We start from the raw sequence: 15,124 nt of genomic DNA on the forward strand, positions 1-15,124 counted from the left end.
AGGGAGAAGCAGACTCTTCGCTAAGCAGGAAGCCTGATGTGGGGCTCAATCTCAGGGTCCTGGGATTGTGACCTGAGCCAAAGGCAGATGCTTAACCGACTGAGCCACACAGGCACCCCCAGACATAGGATTTTCAACAACGAGGAACTTTAAAGACCTCCAGGTCTTGGGATGCCTGAGTGACTCAGTGGTTGAACATCTGCCTTCGGCTCAGGGTGTGATCCTGGGTTCCTGGGATCGAGTCCCACGTCAGGCTCCCTTCGTGGAGCCTGCTTCTCCCTCTGCCTGTATCTCTGCCTCTCTCTCTCTCTCTCTCTCTCATGAATAGATAAATAAAATCTTTAAAAAAAAAAAAAAAAGACCTCCAGGTCTTATCCTTGCCTTGTACAGATTTTATAATAAAAATGAAGACTTGCAGTAAATCTGTAGGGATTATATTCACTTCGTTCAAAAAAGCCTGTATTCCCTGTGGTGTTCTTTTTTTTTTTTAATTTTTATTTATTTATGATAGTCACACAGAGAGAGAGAGAGAGAGGCAGAGACACAGGCAGAGGGAGAAGCAGGCTCCATGCACCGGGAGCCCGATGTGGGATTTGATCCCAGGTTTCCAGGATCGTGCCCTGGGCCAAAGGCAGGCGCTAAACCGCTGCGCCACCCAGGGATCCCCCCTGTGGTGTTCTGAAGAGGTTCCCATCCCGGCCATCTGTGAATTTTACAGATTCCTTTTATATAGCGAAAGGGACTCAGTTAAGGATCTTGAGATAGAGAGATTACCCTGCATTACCCAGATGGATCCTGAATGCTATTGCAGGTGTTCTTATAAGAGAGAGCCTTTACAGAAGGAGGAGACCCTGGGACAATGGACAAAAGAGGGGTCCTTTACAGAAGGAGGAGACCCCGGGACAATGGAAGTAAGATGCTACTCTGCTGACTTTGTAGATGGGGAAGAGACCTGAGGCCAAGGAATGCAGCTCCAGACACGAGAAAAGGTACAGAAACAGTTTCTGTCCTAGCATCTTGGAGGGAGCATGCCCTGACAACCTTGGTTTGGGGACCAGTGAAACCATTTCAGAGTTCTGGCCTTTAGAACTGGAAGACTACGAACTTGTGCTGTTTTAAGCCACTAGATTTGTGGTAATAGCAGCATTAGCAAACTGATGTGTTACCTCACAATACTACATCTGCCCTTACCTTTTGACCCAGAAAACCACTTCTAGGAATTTACTCTGAAGAAACACCTCCAGCAATACAAAATATGCCTGCAAAGGGTTATTCATTGCAGAATTGTATATAACTGCACAATATGGAAACCACCTAAATGTCCATGCACAGGAGAATGGTTGAATAAACTATGGTGCGCCACATAACAGAGTAGCTTGCAGCTGGGAAGAAAAAGAAAGAACTGGATACAAATTGATTCCCAAGAGATATTAAAGTAAAAGAAAGGAAAAATGCAAAAGAGTGCCTGGGTGGCTCAGGTGGTGAAGCATCAGACTCTTGGTTTCGGCCCAGGATGTGTGATCCCCTGGGTGGTGAGGTTGAGCCCCAAGTCTGGCTCCCTGCTCAATGGGGAGTCTGCTTGTCCCTCTCTCTCTGCCCTGCCTCCTGCTCGTGTTCTCTCTCTCTAAAATGGATAAATAAATCTTTTTTTAAATGTTTTTAAGATTTTATTTATTTATTTATTCATGAGAGACACAGAGAGAGAGAGAGAAAGAGGCAGAGACATAGGCAGAGGGAGAAACAGGATCCAAACAGGGAGCCTGATGTGGGACTTGATCCCGGGTCTCCAGGATCACACTCTGGGCTGAAGGTGGCACTAAACTGCTGAGCCACCCGGACTACCCTAAAAAAAATTTTTTTAAGAGTACCTATGGTATACTACATTTTATGTGAGAAAGAAGTGAAGGGGTATAAGAAAATAAATATGTATATACATCTGAACATGGTCCAAAAAGAAGTTGAGGAAGGAGAAACTACTAATTAATGAGAGTGCTAATGTACAGGAAGGAGTGGACACTGGCAGGGGGAGGGAATGAGAGCAGACAGCAGTAACAAAGAGTGCCACTCCTCTCCGCCAATCTCTTTGTACAGTTCGGAGTCTTAAAACCTGATGCTAATACTTCACATACCAAAAAATCATAGTAATAATAATCCAAATCAACCAGGATGTGGGGTGCCTCAAATGGAATACAAAGGATAAGAAATGAATTTAACTTTATTAGAAAGAAATAACAAAGCCAGCCACACCAGAGAGTGGGGAAGAAAAGAGCTGGTCTTAATAAATTAGGGAAATATGATTTTTTGATGGCACACGCCAAGACTGAAGACAACAAAAAGAATATGCACCCATATTTTAGTTAGTGAATTTGTTCCTCAGAAGGCTGTGGTTTGGCAATTCTAAAACCTCTTCATGTGCAGGGCTCCTGGCTGGGTCAGTCAGAAGAGCATGCAACTCTTGATCTCGGGGTTTTGTGCATTTGAGCCCTACGTTGGGTGTAGAGTTTACTTTAAGATAAATAAATAAAAACTCTTTTTTAAAAATGAAAAGATAGGGCAGCCTGGGTGGCTCAGTGGTTTAGCGCTGCCTTCAGCCCAGGGCGTGATCCTGGAGTCCTGGGATCGAGTCTCACATCAAGCTCCCTGCATGGGAGGGAGTAAATCCTAATTTACTTAGGATGGTGAGGTAAGGCCACAGCTAAGGCCTGAAAAAAACTCAAAGAGCACACCATGTAAATATCTGGGACAAGAGTGATCCAAGCAAAGCAAACAGCAGGTGCAAAGGCCCTGAGGTGGCAATAAGTCTGACATCCTTGAGAAGCAGCAAAAAGTTGAGTATGGCTAGAATAAAGCCAGGGAGGGTGGAAGGGTAAGAAGGGAGGTTTGAAGAAAGGCAGATGCAGAGCCTACAGGGTTTTGCTTGCGATGGTCAGGAGTAGAGACTTTATTTCTTGTCCAAATGCCAGTGACTCCTCCTCTCCATCCCAAACATCACTCACAAGGTAAATACACATGGGACAGCATGAGGCAGATGCTTAAGAGTTCAAAATAACTACAGCCTTATTCTAAAAGCATGAAAGGACTGTTTATTTTTTTAAGATTTTATTTATTTATTAGAGACAGAGAGAGAGAGAGAGGCAGAGGCACAGGCAGAGGGAGAAGCAGGCTCCATGCAGGGAGCCCGACATGGGACTCTATCCCAGGTCTCCAGGATCACACCCTGGGCTGCAGGTGGCGCTAAACTGCTGCACCACCGGGGCTGCCCTGAAAGGACTTTTTTAAAAAAGAGATCTCTATTCTCCCAAGCCTTTTCTTGGTTGGAACTGCTATAAAACCTTTGTTTGTAGAATGTTCTGGAATATTCTCTAAGCTTTCATCTGATTCAACACATTCTGCACCAGTTAAGTCCTTTCACCCTTTGCTAATTTGCCCATGACAACTAAAGTAGTTCTGTTTAGCATCAATAAGACAGTAAGTTCCAGGGACGCCTGGGTGGCTCAGTGGTTGAGCGTCTGTCCTGGGCCCAGGGCGTGATCCTGGAGTTCAGGGTTGGAGTCCCACATTGGGCTCTCTGCAGGGAGCCTGCTTTTCCCTCCGCCTATGTCTCTGCCTCTTTCTCTGTCTTTCATGGATAAATAGATAAGATCTTAAAAAAAAAAAAAAAAGGTTCCAAATGGACCTTGGATTACTAAAACCTTGGGAGAGAGAGTCAGTTAATAAACCTCCAAGTAATGCAAAGTGTGTCTATGTTGATTTTTAAATATTTTCCCTGAGATAAGACACAAAATGAGCAAATGCTCATAGAAAACCTGGGGACTCCCATGAAATGTCCATAGACCCTAACGTCAAGGCCAGATCAGAGACTCGGTTCTTTAGTTGCAACATTCTCCACCGAGCGATCACGACTCCCTGGTCCGCATGCCTCTGAATTTCCAGAGCACTGAGTAGGTCTACTCAAGGAGAGTGAGGCATGTTCTTCAGAAAGCCTCTGAAATTTCTCCCCAGCCCCTTGGACTCCCCCTTGCTGGTGGGTTAGCCCAGGCCTGGGGAACCAACCCGCTTGCCCCCACAGTGATTCCCAACCCTGGCTTTACTTTGGCACCATCTGGAGAATTCTAAAAAACGTGGATGCCAGCCTCACCCCGAGAGATGATGATTTAATCCGTCTGGGGTGCCTCTCCCCCCTCTGCCGCTGGTAGGAGTTTCGTGAAAGACCTCCTTTGACTCGGGGCGAGGACCCGCCGTGGCCAGGGGGAGATCCGGGCGCTGCGAGAGAAGCAGCCAGCAGGTGGCGCCAGAAGCCGCCCGAAGCCATGCGGGGGCGGGCCCGGCTCGCCGCAACCCGAGCGCCCGGGAGGGGGCCGCGCTCCGAGCCTGGGCTGTCGGCGCGAGCCGCGGCCGCTTGGAGTCTTATCCCCTCCGGGTGTGGGAGGTCAACCGACAGGCGCCCCCCCCCCCCCCCGGATTTCCACGCTGTTCCTGGTGGAGCTTCGTTGGGGCTGCAAGGGGTCCTAGAAGCAGTGCTGCAACCTGAACCGCGCAAATTCCCACCCACCGATGATCTGCTCAACTAAGACATCAAAAGGGCTGGGGTTCCTGGCTGGTTCAGTCGGTAGAGCCGCTGGCTCCTGACCTCGGGATTGTGAGTTCGAGTCCCACAGTGGGTGTAGAAATTACTTTAAAGGGGGAGATGGGCGGCATCTGGGTGGCTTGGTGGTTGAGCCTCTGCCTTCGGCCCAGGGCATGATCCTGGGTCCCGGATGGAGTCTCACATGGGGCTCCCTGCATGGAGCCTGCTTCTCCTTCTGCCTGTGTCTCTGCCTCTCTCTCTCTCTCTCTCTGTCTCTCATGAATAAATAAATAAAGTATTTAAAATAAATACATAAATAAAAGGGGGGTGTCGTTACCTCCTTTTTAGGTTAAAGAGCTCCAGGAACACCAAAATAGGCCCCTCTTGGGGCCCAGGAGTCCAGGGCCTCCTTCCCATGGGTCCCCAAGAAAGTTACCTTCTGATCTGGTAACCAAGAGAGACTTACTTCTAAGCAGGCATCACATGCCTTAAAAGAAGAAACTGGCTCCACATCTCTCCAAAGTACCCTTTGAAAAAAAGCCCAATTACCCCAAATGAGAAATGGGGCACCTGAGCCAGTCATCTCTCCCTGGATTCCCTCAACTTCCTAAAAGCTCAGCATGGAGGGATGTGAACCCCTTTCCACTAGAAAGATTAAAAACACAAAAGATTAAGAACTGTCGAACAGATGGAGTCTATTAGTTTTTTTTTTTTTTTACGATTTTATTTATTTGAGAGAGAGGGTGAGCAAGAGAGAGAGAACACCAGCAGGGAGGGGCAGAGGGAGAGGAAGAAGTAGACCCCCCCCCCCCCCCCAATGAGCAGGGAGCCTGACATGGGGCTTGATCTAGGGACTCCAGGATCATGTCTTGGACCGAAGGCAGGCACTAAACTGCTGAGCCACTCAGGGATCCCTGGCCCGATGGATTTTAATAAAGAAATTTAAATTTTAAACTATTTAGGATCCAGTTGATTTATTCTGGAACAAATGTGCTCACTTTTCAACTCATTGTCACTGAAGGAGAAACACCTCCAGCTCCTTCCCTTGGTGGTTCAAGGACTTGGCCAGCCCAGCACCTCCTTCTGAACATCGCTGGTCTCCTGGAAGCTCTGGGCACAATGGAGTTCACCTTGCTCAGGTGACTTTTTTCCTAGACTTTCCTTGGGAAGTGTCAGAAAAGAGACCTCTCTGCCCTTGGACTGAAAATTCCTTGGACTGATCTTTTCTGTTTCAGGAAATTGCATACCCTATTGGAGGGGTCACAGAACCAGTGGGGGCACATGCATGGATCATAGACCCCAGATAGGGGGCCTCTACCAGACCAGAGGGAAGAATGGGGAGGGGAGCTTGGGCTGGGGGAGACCACATCTGATGGCCAAGGTCCCAGCAGATACAAAGCGCTTTCCAATGGATCTAGGACTAGCTACTCAGGGTAGACCTGGAAGTCAGATCATAAGTGTCTCCCCATCAGTGGTGCCTCCCCTGCTCCCCATCAGCAAAAGGGGATGTTCCATAGGATGGAACAGAGCTTGATGCCTCAGGAAGCTGAAATTCAGGGAGAAGCAGGCCTTGCCTAATGTCACACAGTGAGGGAACTCAGAGCCATGACTCTGACCTGGGTCTTCTCCCTTCAATGTGGAGTCCTTCTCCTGGCCCCCTGAGAGGTCCCCAGCTCTCACATTCCTGTTGATGGGGGAGCTCCAGGGGAGCAGAGCCCACCCGGGGTGCCCTTCGAGGGAGTGAGACGCCATCCCAGCCACCACCCGCCCCTCCCCATTCACCCTCACATTCCCTCACCAACCTGGCCACCCTCGAAGCCCCTGATGTGACCCATTTCCCTCACTTTCCTCTCAGCTTCAAAACAAACCAAAATGCAGACCAACATCCTTTGTTTGTTTTGGGGGATCAGAGAAAGGGGAAAGCAGCTCTGTGGGTTTGTACTTAAAAACAAAACTGCTCTGAGCTGCCCGAGCAGAAACCAAACCAAAGGTGAATTCAGAGGCCAGAAACCCTCATGGCAATGCTGTCTCAGAATGAGTCAAAGAGGGTGTGGCAGGCTCGGAAAGAAGGCCGCCCAATGACCCAGCACTAATGACCTGGGGTCCGATAGCCACCGAGGCGGGCTCAAGGCCACAGCCATCCTGTGCTCAGCCTGGGCAGTGTGGGCTTGGCTGGGGACCAGGCCCTGTTAGCACGGAAAGGTGAGGAGGTGGCACATGGCATTGAAAACCAAGCCCAGTGATTCTGGACCTCATAGCCCCTGTCTACCCCCACCCTAGCACCCTGGTAGCCCACAAGGCCCTGCTGAGTGCCCAGGACCGGGTGATGTATACCTGGGCCCTGCCCCGTAGGAATTCCTGGCCAACAGATGAGACAATGGGGACTCACTCAGCCCTTGAGGCTACAGAGGAGAGATGGCCAGGCACAGCCTCACTTGAGACTTGGACTTGAGCTTTCCAATGAGTTGGGCTCCTCTAAGGCTCCATCTCTGGAGGGATCACACCATAAGGCAGAAAGCAGGATGCTCCGGGCATCTGGGGCTCTCCTGTCTCTGCACCCAGGGCATGTAGGCCCTGACAGACATGCCTGGGGAGGGACTCTGCTGGGCCTTTTTTCTCTGTTTGGATAAGAGAATGGGAGCTGAAAAGGCAGACCCACAGAGGCCCAGCTGGCCCAGCCGTCAGATCCAGTCAAGAGCCTCGGGGAGAAACTATGAGCCAGTGGTCAGAGACTCGCCAGTGGTCAGAGACTCGGGGGTGAACGGTGGGTCATCATTTCCCAGTGTCCCAGGACGGCCAGAGGTACTCCCAGCTGATGAAGGATTCTTTACTTCCTCTGAGACTTTCAGAGGCACAGTCTCATTTGAGGTTCAGAGCTCTCCGGGCAGGGGATAATGAGGCAGCTGGGGCTCAGAGACACAAAGCTATCTACTCAAGGTCACACAGCAAGCCTCACCAGGTCAACATGGGCCCATGACCCATACCTCTCCCAGAACCAGCCTGCTTAGAGCAGGATTCTAGACTGTGGGACCAGCTGGTGGCAAGTGGCTGGAGAGGACTCCTCATGTCCTCCCTGGTTATTCTGATCTAGAATAGGTTGAGTGCCCTTTGGGTTGAGCACCTCTGTTTTCTCAGACTACCATTTTTTAATTCCTTGGCAGTGAGCTGAGCACTTGACTCTCATTCCCTCACCTAACCCCTCCAGCTCTGACAAGTAAGGACCTCCATTAGCCCACCGCAGAGATGATGAAGCTACCACTTAACCAACCAGCCCAAGGTCACACAGCTGGTAAGCAACAGACTAAGACTGGACCAAGCCTCTAACTCAAGAGCAGGGATCTTCTCTGCTCACCACCTGCCTCCCTCCCCTATCCCTCTACCAGGGGGATTTTTAGCTTGCATTGCTTCCTTTCTAAGAAGCCTCCAAAGTTGGGCCTCCTCCGGGATCTGGATGGGTTGTGATTCAGGACCTGAAATTCAGAGGTTCATCTCCACACACAGGGAGGCAACTCAGACATCTGTGCGGGGCCCCCAGTCCCCTCTCGGTCCCTAGGTCACACCGTACGCAGGTGTGTGTACCCACCAACGGCAGCCAGCATCTGGCTACCCACCTTCTATCGATGGAGAATCTGCCCCATTCTTCCTGCCTGGGTCCCTCCTCAGCTGCTGGGCCCCACAGGGAAGCCTCTGGTGACCATGGATTTATTAAAGCTCCCAAGACCCTGTTAAACTAGCTGGTATTCTAACTCCCTCCCCAGAACAGTGTCCTGTCTTCCTTCAGAGTGGGGCTCAGCCCCACGTGTGTGCACATCTCCATGCATCTGTGTGCACATTTCCATCCGGGTGTGTGACTGTGTGAGACTTGTATGCAGGTGCATGTCTAGCTATGCGTCTAGGTATAGAAATGACTGTGTGATGTGTGTCACTGAATCATTCATTCATTCAACACCCATTTCTCGAGCACCTGCTCTCTGAGTCGCTGTGGCAGTGCTGGGAACATAGAAGAGAACGGGACCACATGGAGCTCAGAGCCCTCATGGAGGCACCCTCAACCTCGGCCATTCTGCGGAAGGGAGGCTATAATTCTGCATGGGAGCCAGAGGGCAGTTTTGACCTTTTGAGGGGCTGGTCTCAAGACAAGTTCCAATGCAAGGACCCAGCAACCCCCAGCAAGGCCTGCTCTGCAGAGCTGTACTATTTTCTTGCCTTGTGGGGTTTGGCCAACCCAATTACAGGCCAAACTGCCCCTTGCCCCAGGGCCCCAAGAGACAAAGCAACCGCTCTTTCCACAGAGGATAAAGAACAGCTAAGGATCAAGATTCCCTAACAAAGTCCACAAAATCAGTCAAAACAACCCAGGCTCTGTGGCTGGGACTTGCAAAGCCTCTGGAAAAAGGCAGAGTGTGTATGGCCCATCCAGCCGGCCACCCTACTTGTTTACAGAGGGGACAGCTGGAGCCCAGCAAATTCGTTTCCTGTGGCTGCTATAACTAATTACCACAAACTTAGGTGATTCAAAACAACACACATTTATCATCTTACAGATCTGGAGGTCTGAGGTCCTAAGATCCAGGTGCCAGCAGGGCTGCATTTCTTCTGGGGGCTCCAGGAAAGAATCATTTCTTTGCTTTTTCCAGCTTCTAGAAGCTGCCTGTATTCCTTGGCTGGTGACCTCACCCACCATCTCTAAAGCCTGCAGCAACGCCCACAATGCAGCATCTTCGAAGAATCTCTCTCAGGCCTCTGCTTTTCTTGTCCTATCTCCTATGACCAACTCTCCTGCCTCCCCCTTGAAGGAGCCTTGTGATTACCTTGGCCTCACCTGGATAGCCCAAGATGATCTCCCCAGCTGCAGCTCCTTCACTCCTCACATCTGTGGAGTCTCTTGTCCATGTCAGTGGACATATTCATAGGTTCTAGGGGTTAGGACATGGACATTTTAGGATGGTAGGGAACATTATTCTGCCTCCCACAGCCAGAAATCGGAGGACCCATCCAAGGTCTAAGAGGGTTGAGTGAAGGCCAGAAGGAGGCTGCAGGCCTCTGAGTGCTGTGTCCTTTGGAGCAGCACCTCAAAATAGAAGAAAGGAGTCCTCCCCACAAATTGAAGCTGGTTTTAAAACACCTTGCAGAGTGGTCAGCAGCATCCGTTCTGCTTTCCATCTCAACTCCACCACCTGCCTCTTGGGTGACCTTGGGCCTGTCGTGTAACATCTCTGGACCTCGGTTTTCTGATCTGTTAAGTGGGGGTGAAGATAAAGAGCCACAGGGCCTGATTTGAGGGTGCTCTGAGCCTGTGTTGTGGCTGCGCCGTTAGGGCCGTGTCAAGTGATCTTAGCCACCTCCCCTGCCCCCACCAAACACACCCCAGGTGGAAATGAAGGAAGTAAGTGCCCTGAGAAGGAAGGGACACACTCTTGCACCCGGCAGGGCTGGGAGCCAGACAGCGTCCTTGACCCTCAGAGCCCTTCCCTTGCCCCTCCTCAGAGCTGCTTTCCTGGAAACTCCCCAGGGAATGAAGCTTTTGATACCTAAGTAGGTCATAGAAAGGGAACAAAGGGATGCTTTTTGCCTGCAAGGCCGCCTGCTGGGGCAGGCTAGAAGCCCTGGTTAATAAGGAGTTGAGTGGTGCGTGACTGCAGACACGCAGGCGGGAGGCCCGTGCGGGGACAGGACCCACTGAGAGGCAACAGAGATGTGTCAGTGTCCCCGCGGCTTGAAGGGAGGGGCAACATCAGAGGTGCTGCCGAGGTCTCTCCAAACAGGAGGTCAAGGTGGGGTGAAGAGAGGTGCCCCGGGGACCCGCAAGGCTTCCAGGGCAGGAGCGTGAGGTGGGCCTCCGAGGATCGAGCATCGTTTCTATAGGAGAGAGAAACGACATGCTCCTGCCTATTCCCACAGTCTCCACAGAGCCCCACAGGAGGAAGCTCAGGGAGCCCGGGGCGGGGGCAGGGGCGGGGCGGCCTGTGGATCTCTCCGCTGATGCTGCTTCCTCGCAGTCATATGGCCAAGAAGTATTTTATCATCTCATGGTGCTACAGACCCCGCCATCAGCTATAAATCCTTTGGGGTGTTTACTTTTTGCTTTGCTGTTCTGTTTTGATTTTGCACACTTTTTGTGCAATGTGGATGCATTCAGAACAAATCAGCACAAGCCAGTGTTGTTCCCACGTGGGATGGTAGGTCTGGCTTGACGTTGCAGGAGGACATGGGGGGTGGGTCTCAGAGGCATGGTTCACCGCAGTGCCCCGCTTTTCACAACATGCACAGAAAGCATGATCCTCGGTCATAAAAGGCTAATCAACAGGCACCAGCATTTTTTTCTTTTTTCAACCCCTAAAAACATTACTCCTTATAAAAGAAATTCATATTCATTAAGGAATATTGGATAGTAAGGACCGATCACCCAATGGCCTCACTATCCAAAGACAATTTCAGCTAATATCTTGGTCTATTTCCTTCTAGTCTTTTTTTTTTCCCGGGCATCTTTTTATTTTTAACACATCTGGGCTCAAGCTGCATGCATACCTTCTGTTTCTTTCAGGTAGCATGAACATATTTAGTGTTGTAGCTCCAATATTTAGAGCAGTATTTAGCACAAATATGACCTCAATAAATATTTGCTGAATTCAAGAATGAGTGAACATGGATAACTGTCTAAGTTCTGCAAAAGAATGATCATCATAATGTGACAATTGAGGGCTTCCTTTGCAATGAGTCTTTTTATATACATTATCTCGTGTCACACAATTACCCTACAAAGTGGGTACTCTTTTTTTTTTAAGTGGGTACTCTTCTTATCTCCATTTTACAGATGTCTAAACTGAGATTTAGAGAGAGATTATCCCAAGTTTATACAGGTAGCACCTGATTTCTAATGTAGGTTTGGCTAACTCCAAACCTATATTGCTGATACTATGTATCACTGCCTCTTGGTGAACATTTTTATCTATTTTTTTTAAAGTTTATTTTTAGTAATCTCTACACTCAATGTGCAGCTTTAACCCACGACCCCAAAATCAAGAGTCCCATGCTCTACTGACTGAGCCAGCCAGGCACCACTAAAATCATTTTTTAAAATTCTGTTAAATATTTTATTTATTTATTCATGAGAGACACACACAGAGAAAGAGAGGCAGAGTCACAGGCAGAGGGAGAAGCAGGCTCCATGCAGGGAGCCGGACGTGGGACTTGATCCCAGGACTCCAGGATCAGGCCCTGGGCTGAAGGTGGCACTAAACCACTGAGCCACCTGGGCTGCCCACTAAAATAATTTTAAATGCTATACCCAATGCAAGTTCGAGCCTTACATTGGGTGTAGAGATTACTAAAGATAATTTTTTAAAAGATTTTATTTATTTATTCATGAGAAACACACAGAGAGAGGCAGAGACACAGGCAGAGCCGGAAAGCAGGCTCCCTGCGGGAACCCCCCTGTGGGATTTCATCCCAGGATCCCAGGATCACGACCTGAGCTAAAGACAGTCAGTCAACCCCTGAGACATCCAGGTGCCCCTAAAAATAAGATCTTTAAAAAATAAAAAAATAGGGATCCCTGGGTGGCGCAGCGGTTTGGCGCCTGCCTTTGGCCCAGGGCACGATCCCGGAGACCCGGGATCGAATCCCACATCGGGTTCCCAGTGCATGGAGCCTGCTTCTCCCTCTGCCTGTGTCTCTGCCTCTCTCTCTGTGTGACTATCATAAATAAAAAAAATTTTAAAAAAAATTAAAAAAAAAAAATAAATAAAAAATAAAAAAATAATATGACCTCATAATATTCTTTTAGGTGGATTGAGCCATTTCTCAATCACTGCATATGTAGACTATTTTCTGTTTTTCTTTCCCCTCTGCTGTCACAAATAATTCCACGATAAATAATTCAATGTATAACTGAACTCCATATTTAAGGGCTATTCATTACCAGAGATTCAGCATAAGTTGAATTCCTGGTTCAAATAGTACAAGCATTTTTAAAGCTTCTGAGGCCTATTTCTCAGTTGATTATGTTTTGTTTTGCTTTACATGTGGAAATTTAGATGAATTAATTGTGCCACCTTCTCTTTTATAGTGTCATCCCCTGTACCCAGCTTTGATACACCTTCCCTTTCCAGACAAGTCAATAGTTCTATTTTCTGGTGATCATACAGTTTGCTCTTAAATTATTGAACCCTTCTGTTCTTCAGTGCATCCTTTGGGGGACATGCTGAAGAGAAGCCCCTTTTACACTTGTAAGACCTCCACACACCCCCACCCTCCACCCCCGAAAGGGGCAGAGATAAAAGAGAATGTGCAATAAGGAGAGTGTGAAATACAGAAGCCACTGTTTTCCTGATTATGGGGAATGATTGCCCCTTCTTCTACACATGAATGACTTTCTCTCAAGGTCTTCCATTTCTTAGAAGCTTCTAAAGTGCTTTGGTTGACCTGGAGTTAAGGCAGAACCACCCTAATGCAAACTGGCTTAAGAATCTCTTTGAAAAACTCAAAAGATGGAAAACTTCTTCCAAAAGAATATTAGAAATAAGGGGGATTTCTAATATTCTAATATTTGGGGATGGGGATGTTGCTGGATATATCGATTTTGGTAAACTGGCTTTGGGCATGTGGGTGGTAGCCAGAGTCAGAGTAGGGGAGGAGGCTGTGACCCAGATGGATAACAATTCCTCCCACCTCAAGCAAAAAAAAAAAAAAAAAAATCCATGGGAGCATCTGGGGGATCAGGGGAGCCAACCCATACCCACCCACACTCCTCTGTGGAAGAGGCCTAGCTAGGAAAATGTGTATAATTCCGGCTGCAGGAAGAGGGGGCAGTAGATCATATCACATATGGCCTCTGGGTTGTGCCTTGTATGACAGCACGTGGTGGAGGAAGTCAGTGAGGCTAAAATCCAGCCAGGACCCTCTAATTACAAGGATGGAGAAGGAACCTCCTTCCAGTTCTCTAAAAGATGTCCAGGGGGCCAGTGGCTGTCTGGACAATAGCAGTGAATTGTACAAGGAGCACTGGACCGGGAGCCAGGAGGCTGGGCCTTGACTCCAAACCAGCCATAGCTCTCCAGTTGGGAACCAAGAATCACCCACCCTGTGCCTCGGTTTCCCCATCAATCTAGCTCATTCTACCGGTCCCGCCAGCTCTGATACTAAGAGAATGTAGGCAGCTCTCATGTATGCTCAACTGCAGCTAGAAGGAAGACAGCCCGGTGTGCTTCCGCGGGTCAGGGTGACCAGGTCAACGGCACTTTCCAAGAAAGACTGTTGCAAAGTAATTTGCATTCTGGTTTGGGGTCAGAGCACCTCACACTGCCTTTCCCACTCAGCTCCTCTTCATGGACTTGTTTGTAAGAACCTGATGCAGTCAGCCGGTCCACCATCTGGACATGGCACCACGTGATCCACTCTATTTCTCCTTCCTCTGGACCCAGATCAGATTGTATTAACAATTAATGTGAATCCATTTACTGAGCGCTGCCCGTGTGCCAGTTACTGTGCTTGCTGCTTCAGGAGCTGGCTCACTGGACCCTGACCTCCAGGCCCTGAAGCCAAGCATCTCGTTCTACAAGGTTAAGGGACAGAGGCCCCAAATCCCACGATACATAACCAAGCAGGAGTCACGCTCAATCACTGTGACTCCGAACACAGGCCCTCGTAACATTTCCACCTCTTTCAGAGGAAAGGAAACCAGAGCAAGAAGTGGCCGTGCCCCTCGCCCAGTCATCCAGCAAGCCAGCAAAAGGATGCCTTCAATCCCTTCCTTCTGAAAAGGCCTCAGACTCTATTCATAAGCTCCTTCAATGCCCCCTCCGAAGCTTGAGAGTGTCCGTATTTTACCAGTTTCTTCTGGGTCAATGAACCCACTGGCCAGCCCTCCACCACTCTGCAGATTCCTCCCATCAGCCATTCCAGGGCCAGGTGCTCAGGGGAGAAGGCCTGGCACCCATCCTGCACAAAGACGCGCCTGGGGCCCCTGCATGGAGTGAGTCCCTAGGAGCTGGTGGGGAGGAAGCCTGGTATGGGGGGGAGGGGGAGTGGAGGTCAGGTTGTACACACTTTATCCTGCCTGCCTCAGGGCACATTCCCACGGAGCCTCAGCCAGGCCACCCAACACCGCACAGGGGAGCTTTCTCCAAACTCCACATTGCTGGGTAACTTGGGGGAGTCACTCAGCATCCCTGTGCTACCCCAAGGCCACAGCCCACCCACAGTGGCAGATACTCAACCAATGCCTGCCAGAGCCTCACCTGGGAAAGGTGCATTTTTTTCTAAACCTCAAGTCAACCAGTCAGAAACAGGGCTTCTTCCCATTCTTAATCTTTATGGTGGATTCCTCCCAGGGCTGGCACGCACCCATACGCATTAAAAATGCAAAGAAAGAAGTACAACAGAGAAGTTATGACTTCCTGTGGGCTGCGGAGCCAAGAGGAGGGAACAATTAGCTCCTTTGTTGTGAGGGTTGCTGTTTGTCACTGACAATGGCATTCTTAAGGAATTATGATATTAAAGATTTAATAACCATTTGATACACGCAGTAAAACATTTCAATTACGGCGTTTCTAGAAA

The 15,124-nt window shown here is 49.3% G+C and overlaps 1 long non-coding RNA gene across 3 annotated transcripts; it reads left to right on the forward strand.

Moving 5' to 3' along the window:
• Nucleotides 1-4,472: 4,472 nt before the first annotated feature.
• On the forward strand, nt 4,473-10,410 carry LOC140641345 (uncharacterized). Of its 3 annotated transcripts, none has more exons than XR_012037877.1 (4): nt 4,473-4,639; nt 5,530-5,706; nt 7,729-7,856; nt 9,205-10,410. It is a non-coding gene; the product is annotated as an uncharacterized lncRNA (long non-coding RNA). The 3 variants fall into 3 exon arrangements; XR_012037878.1 differs by lacking the exon at nt 9,205-10,410 and adding an exon at nt 7,951-8,298; XR_012037876.1 differs by lacking the exon at nt 9,205-10,410 and having other exon boundaries at nt 7,729-8,298.
• The last annotated feature ends 4,714 nt before the right edge of the window (nt 10,411-15,124 follow it).

This window comes from Canis lupus, chromosome 10 (assembly GCF_048164855.1).
Source record: "Canis lupus baileyi chromosome 10, mCanLup2.hap1, whole genome shotgun sequence".
NCBI classification, from domain to species: Eukaryota; Metazoa; Chordata; class Mammalia; order Carnivora; family Canidae; genus Canis; species Canis lupus.